Source organism: Nicotiana tomentosiformis, chromosome 1 (assembly GCF_000390325.3).
Source record: "Nicotiana tomentosiformis chromosome 1, ASM39032v3, whole genome shotgun sequence".
NCBI lineage: Eukaryota > Viridiplantae > Streptophyta > Magnoliopsida > Solanales > Solanaceae > Nicotiana > Nicotiana tomentosiformis.
The window spans coordinates 152,989,303-153,000,573 of record NC_090812.1 but is presented as its reverse complement, the minus strand read 5'-3'; the positions used below and the strand labels follow the sequence as shown (position 1 = coordinate 153,000,573).

Sequence of the window (11,271 nt, the reverse complement as noted above, 5' to 3'; positions counted from 1 at the left end):
TTTAGCTAATGTTAGCTTGCATATCAAGTGAAATGTTATGCACCATTACGATTCTGAGGGTGAGATTCTGGGTCGTGACAAGTTGGTATTAGAGCACTAGGTTGCCTAGGTCTCATGAGTTATGAATAAGCTTAGTAGAGTTTGGAGGATTGTTATAGAGACATCTGTACTTATATTCTAAAGGCTATATGGTTTTTGGAAACTTCACTTCTTTCTTTCTCTATCGTGCGACTTATTCTGTTACTGGAGTTTGAACCATTATATTTTTGTTCTCTCACAGATGGCGAGAACACACACATCATCTGCATCCATGCAGGAGCCAGAGCCCCCTATTGCAGCCACTACTAGGGGTAGGGGCCGGGGTCGAGGTAAGGACCGAGGTAGAGGCAGAGCTCAGCCTAGAGCATGTGCAACAACACCCATTGCAGAGACTCAAACCAAGCACAAGGAGGAGGTCTCAGTTTAGACATCACCAGTCAGACCCGCTCAAGTCCCGGAGGGATTCATTTCTATACCCGTACTTCAGGATGCTCTAGTCCACTTAGTTTGAATCATGGAGAGTGTGGCTAAGGCTGGGGTATTTTCTATGGCACCAACTGTCTCTCAGGCTAGGGAGAAGCATAGACTCCCTCTACTCACACTCCGGAGTAGATGGATCCTATATATCAGACTCCAACAGTTCCATCAATTGGGGTAGTTCAGCCCGTTATTGCTACACATCTCGGGGAGAGGCCCGCGATATCTTCTGAGGGATTGATGAGGTTGGAAAAGTTCACCAAGGTCTTTCCTATTCACTTTGGTTATACTTCTTCTGAGGACCCCTATGACTATTTGGACTGTTTCCACAAAGTATTGCGTAACATGGATATTGTGGAGTCCAATGGAGTCGACTTTGCAGTGTTCCAGATGACCAGTTCTGCCAAGAGGTGGTGGTAGGATCATGTGCAAAGTAGACTAGCTGGTTCACCTTCGCTTACTTGGGATCAGTTTTCGTAGCTATTTCTATAGAAGTTCATTTCTTTCACTCTAAGAGAGGAGTACCGCAGGCAGTTCGAGCGCCTCCAGTATAATGGCATGAATGTCACCCAGTATGAGACCAGATTTGTGGATCTAGTCCGTCATTCAGCTATTTTGATTCCCACAAATAGGGAGAGGGTGAGAAGATTTATTGATGGTCTTACTTTTGGTATTAGGCTACAAATAGTCAAGGAGATTAGTGATGGTATTTCTTTCCATATGGCCATGGAGATTGCTAAACGGATTGAGATGATTATTACTCAGGGTATAGAGACGGTGTTTGAGAAGAGGCCTCATTATTTTGGTGGTTTTAGTGGTGCCTCATCAAGAGGCAGAGGTTCTTTTGGTAGAGGCCATACTCCTAGGTCGATTCAGCCAGCTCTTCAGGTAGCCCACGGTGCTTCGGGCATTCATGGTTCTTATGGGTCTTGTCCTGATCACCCAGCATTCAGTGCACTTTCAGCTCCGATCAATGCACCACCATTACAGGGCCTATCTCAGCTTCAGCAGCCATAACAACCGAGAGGTGAAAGCTAGCCAGCTAGAGGCCGTTCGAGGGACGGAGGTCAGAGTGGTGGGGCCCAACCCTATTTTTATGCATTTCCAACTAGACCCGAGTTAGAGTCATCTGACGCCGTCATCACAGGTATTGTTTTGGTTTGCCATATGTATGCCTCAATTTTATTTGATACAAGCTCTACTTATTCATACGTGTCATCCTACTTTGATCTAGTTATGCCTCATGATTCTTTGAGTGCTCCTGTCTATGTATCCACACTTGTGGGAGATTCTATTGTAGTAGATCGTGTTTATCTCTCACGTGTGGTTTCTATCAGGAGCGTTGAGACTAGTGTAGATCTTCTACTTCATGATATGGTGGACTTTGATGTTAACTTAGGCATGGATTGGGTGTCACCTTATCACATCATTTTGGACTGTCATGCCAAGACGATGACCTTAGCCATACCAGGGTAGCCCCGATTAGAGTGGATGGGGACTCCTGGCCATTCTACCAGCAGTGTTATTTATTATGTGAAGGCTAAGCGTATGGTTGAGAAGGGGTGTCTAGCATATTTGGCCTATATCCGTGATCCCAGTGTAGAGGTCCTTCCCATGGATTTAGTACTAGTTGTGCCCGAATTCCCAGCGGTGTTTCCTACAAATTTGTCGGGGATGCTACCCGACCAAGATATTGACTTCTGTATTGACATGACTCCGGGCACTCAACCCATTTTTATTCCACCATACCATATGACCCCAACTGAGTTGAAAGAACTGAAGGAGCAGTTGCACGATTTGCTTGATAAGGGATTTGATAGACCTTGTATCTTGGCCTGGAATGCACTAATGTTGTTCGTGAAGAAAAATGATGGTTCGATAAGGATGTGTATAGATTATCTACAGTTGAACAAGGTTACTATCAAGAAAAAATATCTATTCAGAGGATTGCTGACTTATTTAATCAGCTTAAGGGTGACAAAGTGTTTTCGAAGATTGATCTGAGATCTGGCTATCACAAGTTAAAGATTAGGGCATCGAATGTCCCTAAGATAGCTTTCCGGACAAGGTATGGTCATTATAAGTTCCTAGTGATGTCATTTAGTTTGACCAATGCCCCAACAACATTTATGGATTTTTTGACCAGGTATTCAAGCCCTATTTGTATTATTTTGTGATCTTCTTCATTGATGATATTTTGGTCTATTCCCGTTGTCGAGAGGAGCATGAGCAGCATCTACAGATCGTACTTCAGATTATGAGAGATAGTCAATTATATGCCAAGTTTTCAAAGTGTGAGTTTTGGTTGGATTCGATTGTCTCTTTGGGGCATGTTGTATCTTCCGAGGGCGTTAGAGTGGATCCTAAGAAGATTGAGGTAGTTCATAATTGGCCTAAACATACTTTGGCCAAAGAGATTCGAAGCTTCTCGGGTTTGGCGGATTATTATCGCCGATTTGTGGAGGGGTTTTCATCTATCTCAGCCCCATTGACTAAGTTGACCCAGAAGGGTGCTCTTTTCGGATGGTCTGACGAGTGTGAGTTGAACTTTCAAAATCTCCATACTGCTTTGACTACAACTCCGGTGTTGGTATTGCCTACATGTTCATGGCCTTACACTGTGTATTATGACACATTGTGTATTAGGTTTGGCCCGATATTGATGTAGGATGATAGGGTGATTGGCTATGCGTCGCGGCAACTGAAGGTTCATGAGAATAACTACCCTCTTCATGATTTAGAGTTGGCAGCTATTGTTCATGCATTGAAGATTTGGAGGCATTACCTTGTGTCATGTGAACAGATCATCGGAGTCTACAACATATTTTTAAGCAAAAAGATCTAAACTTGAGGTAGCGGAGGTGGTTAAAGGTATTAAAAGACTATGATATCACCATTTTGTACTATCCCCGGAAGGACAATGTGGTTGCCGATGCTTTGAGCAAAAATGCTGAGAGTATGGGTAGGTCGCTAGCATTGGATGTTCAGGCCTTGGCCAATCAGCTCGTGAGGTTAAATGTTTCAGAGCCTAGCCGATTTCTTGCTTGCATGGTTTCTCGGTCTACTTTATATGAGCACATTAGAGAGCGTCAGTATGATGACCCACATTTGCTTGTCCTTAAGGACACAGTGCAACACGACGTTGCCATGGAGGTTTTTATTGGAGATGATAGGGTGTTGCTGATGCAAGGTCAGATATTTGTACCCAATGTGGATGGGATGCATGAGTTGATTCTGGAGGAGGCCCACAGTTAATGGTATTTCATTCATCTGGTTGTCGCTAAGATGCATCAGGAATTGAGGTAACATTATTAGTGAAGAAGAATGAAGAAATAAAGTATGTCGCTCGGTGCTTTAACTGCCAGCAGGTGAAGTACGAACATCAGAGGGCGGGCGGTTTGCTTCAGAGACTTGAGATTCCCCAGTGGAAGTGAGAGTGTATTACCATAGATTTCATTGTTGGGCTCCCACGGACTTTGAAGAAATTTGATGCAGTGTGGGTTATTGTGGATAGGTTGACTAAGTTTGCACATTTCATTCCAGTGGAGGTCACCTATTCTTCAGAGCAGCTGGCTCAGATTGATATACGAGAGATTGTTAGCCTTCATGGTGTGCCGGTATCTATTATCTCCGACCGAGGCACGCAGTTCACATTGCATTTCTGGAGAGGTGTGTAGCGTGAGTTGGGTACACGGGTTGAGTTGACTATAACAATCCACTCTTAGACGAACAGGAAGCCCGAGTGCACCTTTCAGATCTTAGAGGACATGCTACGCGCCTATGTTATGGATTTTGGGGGTTCATGGGATCAGTTTATTCCGCTTGTTGAGTTCTCCTACAACAACTACGAATCAAGTATTCAGATGACTCCTTATGAGACCTTATATGGGAGGCGGTGTCGTTCTCTAGTTGGTTGGTTTGAGCCGGGAGAGGCTAGGTTATTGGGTACTGATTTGGTTTGGGATGCCTTTGAGAATGTCAAGTTGATTCAGGATCGGCTTCGCACAAACTAGTCTAGGCAGAAGAGTTAAGCTGATCGGAGGGCTCGTGATGTGGCATTCATTATGGGAGAGAGGGTTTTGATGCTGGTATCACCCATGAAATGTGTGATGAGGTTCGGTAAGAGGGCAAGTTGAGCCCTAGATATATTGGTCCTTTTGAGATCCTTGAGAGAGTTGGTGCGATGGCCTACAGACATGCACTACCACCCAGCTTATCGGCAGTTCACCCGATGTTCCATGTTTTCATGCTCTAGAAGTATAATGGTAATCCGTCCCATGTATTAGATTTTAGCTTAGTCTAATTGGACAAGGATTTGACTTATGAGGAGGAGCCGGTGGCTATCCTAGCCCAGCAGCTCCGAAAGTTGAGGTCTAAGTGTTATCCTTTAGTGAGAGTGCAATGGAGAGGTCAACCGATCGAGGCAGCTACATGGGAGTCCAAGTCTGATATACGGAGTAGATACCCATACCTTTTTGCCAGTCCAGGTACTTTTTTGTGTTCATTCGAGGACGAATGTTTCTTTCAGAGGCGGAGAATATGATGACCCGATAAGTCGTTTTAAGTACGAGCCTTTATTTTTGTGCTCCGAGACCTCCTTTAGCTTTGTTTGATATTTCTTGGTTTATGTGCATGGTAAGTGTCATTTTTGAAAAGCTTTTATGTGAAACTTTGAAAAAAGAAAATTTTGACTAAAAATGAGGCTAGAGTTGACTAGGTCAACATTTTGTATAAATTACCACGGATTGGTGTTTTGAAGATTCCGGTAGGTCCGTATCGTAATTTTGGACTTGGTCGTATGCCCTGAATTGAAATCGGAGGTCCATAAGTTGATTTGACTCATTTCTCCGAAAGTTAGTAATTTGAAAGTTTGGAATTTTTTTAGGTTTGTCTGTAGGTTGACTTCATGGCTATCGGATTACGAGTTTTGTGTTGGGAATTGGTATAGGTACGTTTTGCTATTTGAAACTTGTCTGCAAAATTTGGTGCGATTCAGACGCTTAGATGTGATTTTTGTTCTTTAATTCTATTTGCAATTTCATTCGTTTTGATGTTTGATTTGTAATTTTAGATGTTATTTTGGTGAGGTGATCGCACGAGCGAGTTCGTATGATATTATTACACTTGTGCGCATGTTTGGTTTGGAGCCCAGGGGCTCAGGGGAGCTACATACGTGTATCCGATGAGTTTGGAAAGTTTGACGACTGCTGATGCAGTGTTTCTTCTGTTGTTTGGTGCGGATCTCGCAATTGAGAATATGAGTTTGCATTTACAAGCAGGGTCTGCGATTGGGTAACCTCGTATTTGCGAGGAAATGGTTCGCAATTGCGAACCAGCAAGGGCCGCTTTTGCGAGCTTTTTGGTACCATTTGCGACTCCTGGCAAAATAGGACATCTTCGTAATTGCGAATAATCTGGACGCATTTGCAAAGGTTGGGTTTTTACATTTGCGATTAATTTGTCGAAATTGTGACACTTGGGCTTCTGATACATTGTTCACTTTTGCAACCTTTGTTTCGCATTTGCGATGCTCGTAGTTCCAAAAGAGACATCGCAATTGCGACATCTGCAGCTGGCTAATAGGGGAAAAATCGGGACTTAGCTCATTTTACACCATTTCTGAACCCTAAACACTCGAGAGACAATTTTTCATAAGACATTTCTTCCCAAAATCATTGATAAGCAACTCTAATTCGCTTTCTTTCAATTCCTCATTTCTTTTCATGAGATTTTCACATCAAATCTAGCATTTCTATGGTAGAAATTAGGAATTTGGATAGAAATTAGGGAGTTTGTAAAATTGAGATTTAGACCTTAAATTGAGGTCAGATTTCGAAACAAATCACATAACTGGGTTCGGGGGTGAATGGGTAATCGGGTTTTGGTCTGAATCTCGGGTTTTGACCCGGAGTTAACTTTTGTTGTCTGTTTAAAAAATGATCAAAATTGAACCTTTTCCATTAATGGGTAGTTTCTAAAGCTTATGTTGAATCCTTTGATTGATAATTTGCTAGATTTGGTTGGTTTGAAGGCTTGTTCAAAAGGAAAAGCCATGGTTGATTGACTGCTTTGTTCGCGGAGTGAGGTAAGTTTTGTGTCTAACCTTGACTTGAGGAAATTAAGACTTGTTGAATTACTAGTTATGTGAATTATGTGGGGAAACAACGTATATGCAAGGTGACGAGTGTATATACACCATCATGGGATTTTGCATGAGAGATTTGGGTATTTATTTCTATGTTTTGATTATTCCATGATACCTTTTGTTATATGCTTAAATTATTACATGTTTTTACTTGACTTCAATGCCATATATACTACCTGTCATTTAATCGAGTTCTTAGATATTCTTCGATTATTCTGTGGTTCTTCACTGTCTTGTGCATTCACCTTCTTCATGTTGATATTTTGTAAATATTGTTGTTGAATTGTTTATGTTGATGATTTGAAATTATTTGGGGAGCAGGTTGCCGGATGCACCAGAATTGAAAGGTATTGAAATAATATGAAGGATAAGGACGGATTATGATATGAACAGATGATGATATGGTGGCTTCGGGTTGCGCACCGCAACAAACTTGATATGTTGTGATTATTTATGATTGTTGAGTCATCCTCGGTATTGTAATATTAGACTTGAGACACTGTTATTCTGGGGTTCTCTAGTAGATGACCTTTGGGTCCATCTATATGAGTTATTCGCTTTATTTATATTCATGTTATTATTATTTCGTACAGGTTATTTGTACGTGACTTGCCATAGCCTCGTCACTACATCGTCGAGGTTGGGCTCGGCACTTACAAAGTACCTAAGGTCTGTTGTACTCATACTATACTTCTGTATTTATTGTGCAGATACTGGTGTGGGTCCTAGCGGTGCATAATGAGACTACTCGGATTCAACTACTTTAGGAGACTTGAGGTATAGTTGTTCGACGTCCGCAACCATGAAGTCCCCATTCTATTATGTATTTATTATTTATTTAGCTTCAAACAATTGTATTTTGTTCAGATTTTATCTGTAGTATTCTAGATGCTCATGTATTCGTGACTCCAGATTCTGGGATATGTTTAGACTTTGTCAGCTAGTATTTTATTCAGTCTATTTCAAATGATTACAATTTGTTATTATTAATGTTTTGATCTTAAATCGTTAAAACTAGTTAAGTAATTTAGCTAACGTTGGCTTTACTAGCAAGTGAAATGTTAGGCACAATCAAGATCCTGAGGGTGGGATTCCGGGTCATGACAAGTTGGTATCAAAACACTAGGTTGCCTAGGTCTCACGAGTCACGGGCAAGCTTAGCAGAGTTTGGAGGATTGATATGGAGACTTCTGTACTTATCTTCTAGAGGCTATAGAGCTTTAGGAAAATTTCCCTTCTTTCTTTCTCTATCACGCGACTTATTGTATTACTGAAGTTTGGACCATTCTATTCTTGATCTCTCGCAGATGGCGAGAAAACACACATCATCTACAGCCGGGCAGGAGCCAAAGCCCTATGTTTCTGCTACTACCAGGGGTAGGGGCAGAGAGAGAGCTCAACCTAGAGGACACGCAACAACACCCATTGCAGAGCCTCAGACCGAGCACGAGGAGGAGGTCCCAGTTCATACTGAACCAGTTGGACCCGCTCATGTTCCAGAGGTATTCATTGCTACTACCATACTTCAGGACGCTCTAGTCCGCTTAGTTGGACTTTTGGAGAGTGTGGCTGAGGCTGGGGTATTTCCTATGGTACCAGCTGTTTTTAAGGTTGGGGGAGGAGCATAGACTCCCGTTACTCACACTCCGAATAAGATGGATCCTATATATCAGAATCTGGAAATTCTAGCAGTTGGGGGAGTTCAACCCGTTATTGCTTCACAGCCCGTGGAGAGGCCCCCGGTATCTTCTTAGGGATTGATGAGGTTGGATAAGTTCACCAATCTATTTCCTAGTCACTTTGGTGGTACGCCTTGTGAGGACCCCCATGGCTATTTGGACTGTTTCCACAAGGTGTTACGCAACATGGGTATTGTGGAGTCCAATGGAGTCGACTTTGCAGTATTCCAGATGACCGGTTCTGCCAAGAGGTGGTGGCTAGGGGTGTTCATGGTTCGGTTTGGATCGGTTTTTCCCTAAAAAGAAACCAAACCAAGTAAGTCGGTTTTTTAAATATTGGAACCAAACCAAACAAATTAAGTCGGTTTTTTATCTATTCCATTTTTGTCGGTTTTTTGTCGATTTTTTTCTTAAATATGAGGCATACACTCCCAAACGCATATTCCGACGAGTACATTTTCAACGTAACGCTATCCAACCAATTGCTCTTTGAGAAATCTATCATTTACCAAGATATATTGATGATAATTGACTCAAATAGTGATGAATAACTTAAGTACTCAATTAAAAATTGATTATTTTTAACACGAAATAAATTCTTGTACTTAATAAAAGAAAACTACCAATCGAACTAGAAGGCAAAGAATTAGATTATAATAATAGCAAAGAACTAGACTACAAATACAAATGACTAATATATACCATAAAATTTTAGAAACTTTATATATATTTATATAAAAATATACATATATATAGGTGTAATAATAAATTTAAATAGCTACTTTTATAGTCGGTTTGGTTCGGGTTTTTTTATTAAAACCAAAACCAAACCAAATTTGATCGGTTTTTAAAATTTAAAACCAAAACCAAACCAAACCTAAAAATATCGGTTTGGTTTGGTTTTCGGTTTGGTTCGGTTATTCGGGTTTTTATGAACACCCCTAGTGGTGGCATGATTATGTGCAGAGCAGACCAGCCGGTTCACCTCCACTTACTTGGGATCATTTTTCGCAGCTATTGATGGAGAAGTTCATTCCTTTCACTCTGAGAGAGGAGTATCGCTGGTAGTTCGAGTGCCTCTAGCAGGGTGGCATGACTGTCACCCAGTACGAGACAAGATTTCTAAATCTAGTCCATTGTTGCTTCTGCGTTCCCCCTTCAGTCTCCTACCTTCCGCATCTGCAGAAAATATTTTGCATCTACGCGTCCGCTTTTGCGGACTCCCTCAGCACCTGCAAACTCTCAAGCTCTCAGCCATGTCTACATCTGCGGACCACTTAGTGCAACTGCGCATCCGCATAAGCGGCTACACATCCGCATGTGCGACCCCTGCCTTGACCAGGCTTTCTTCGCTTCTGCGATAGATCCGCCGTTTCTGCAGCTTTGCACCTTCGACCAATCTATCGCAGATGCGAATGCATCGGGTATCAGAAAACTTCAGCAATCTCCTAAGTCCAAACATGATTTGTCAACCATCTGAAACACACCCGAGGACCCCGGGACCCTATTCAAATATACAAACAAGTATTAAAATATAATATGAACTTACACGAAGCCTCAAATCACATCCAACAACAACAAACCCACGAATCACACATCAATTCAAGTCTAATGAACTAACGAACTTCCAACTTCTAAAACTCATACCGAACCATACCAAATCAACTCCTAATGACCTTAAATCTTGCATGCAAGTACCAAATGACACTACAGACTTATTCCAACTTCCGTAATCAAAATCCCAACCCAATATCAACAAAGTCAACTCTTGGCCAAACCTCTCAACCTTCCAAACCTTCAACTTTCCAACTTTTGCCAAAAAGTACCAAATCAACCTACGAACCTCCAAATCAACATCTGGACATACGCCTAAGTAAAAAATCACTATACAAAGTTATTATAACCATAAAAACTCCATTTTAGAGTCGTCTACACACAAGTCAAACTCCAGTCAACTCTTTCTATTTAAGCTTCCAACTATGGGACTAAGTGTCTCAATTTACCCCGAAACTTTCCCGAAACTAATCCAACTATCCAGACAAGTCAAATTACCACAAATGAAAATAGAATAGGAAATAAATAGAGGAACGAGGTTACAATTCACAAAACAAATAGCCGGGTTGTTACATTCTTCCTCTCTTAAAACAAACGTTCGTCTTCGAATGAGTATAGAGACATACTCAAAGTACCGAAAAGGTGAGGATAATAGCTACACATATCATGATCGGTCTCCCAAGTCGCCTCCTCAATAGGTTGACCTCTCCATTGAACCTTCATTGATGCACTGCTCTTTAACCTCAACTTCCGGACCTGCCTGTTCAATATAGCCACCGGCTCTTCAACATAAGTCAAATCCTTGTCCAATTGGACTCAGCTAAAATCCAATACATGAGACAAATCACCATAATACTTCTCTAGCATGGAAATATGGAACACCGGGTGAACTGTCAATAAGTTGGGTGGTAATGCAAGTGTGTAGGCCACCACACTGACTGTTTCAAGGATCGCAAATGGACCAATATACCTAGGTCTCAACTTTCCCTTCTTCCCAAATCTCATCACTCCTTTTATGGGTGAAACTCTGAGCAAAACCCTCCCCCACCATAAATGCTACATCGTGAGCCCTCCGATCAGCATAACTCTTTTGCCTAGACTGTGCTGTACGAAGCAGATCCTGAATCAACTTGACTTTTTCCAAGGCATCCCTCTCCCGTCTCAAACCAACCAACTGGAGAACGACACAACCTCCCATATAAGGCCTCATTAGAATCCATCTGAGTACTCGATTGGTAGATATTGTTGTAGTCACAACCGGAATGAGGTGTGCAGACTTGGTCAGTCTATCCACAATAACCCACACCGTGTCAAATGTTTTCAAGGTCCATGGGAGTCCAACAACAAAATCCATGGTGATACGCTCCCACTTCCACT

The 11,271-nt window shown here is 41.8% G+C and overlaps 1 long non-coding RNA gene across 1 annotated transcript; it reads left to right on the top strand.

Moving 5' to 3' along the window:
* Nucleotides 1–5,503: 5,503 nt before the first annotated feature.
* LOC138903926 (uncharacterized) lies at nt 5,504–7,591 on the top strand. The gene is made up of 3 exons (XR_011413212.1): nt 5,504–6,601; nt 6,983–7,008; nt 7,372–7,591. It is a non-coding gene; the product is annotated as an uncharacterized lncRNA (long non-coding RNA).
* Nucleotides 7,592–11,271: the final 3,680 nt, after the last annotated feature.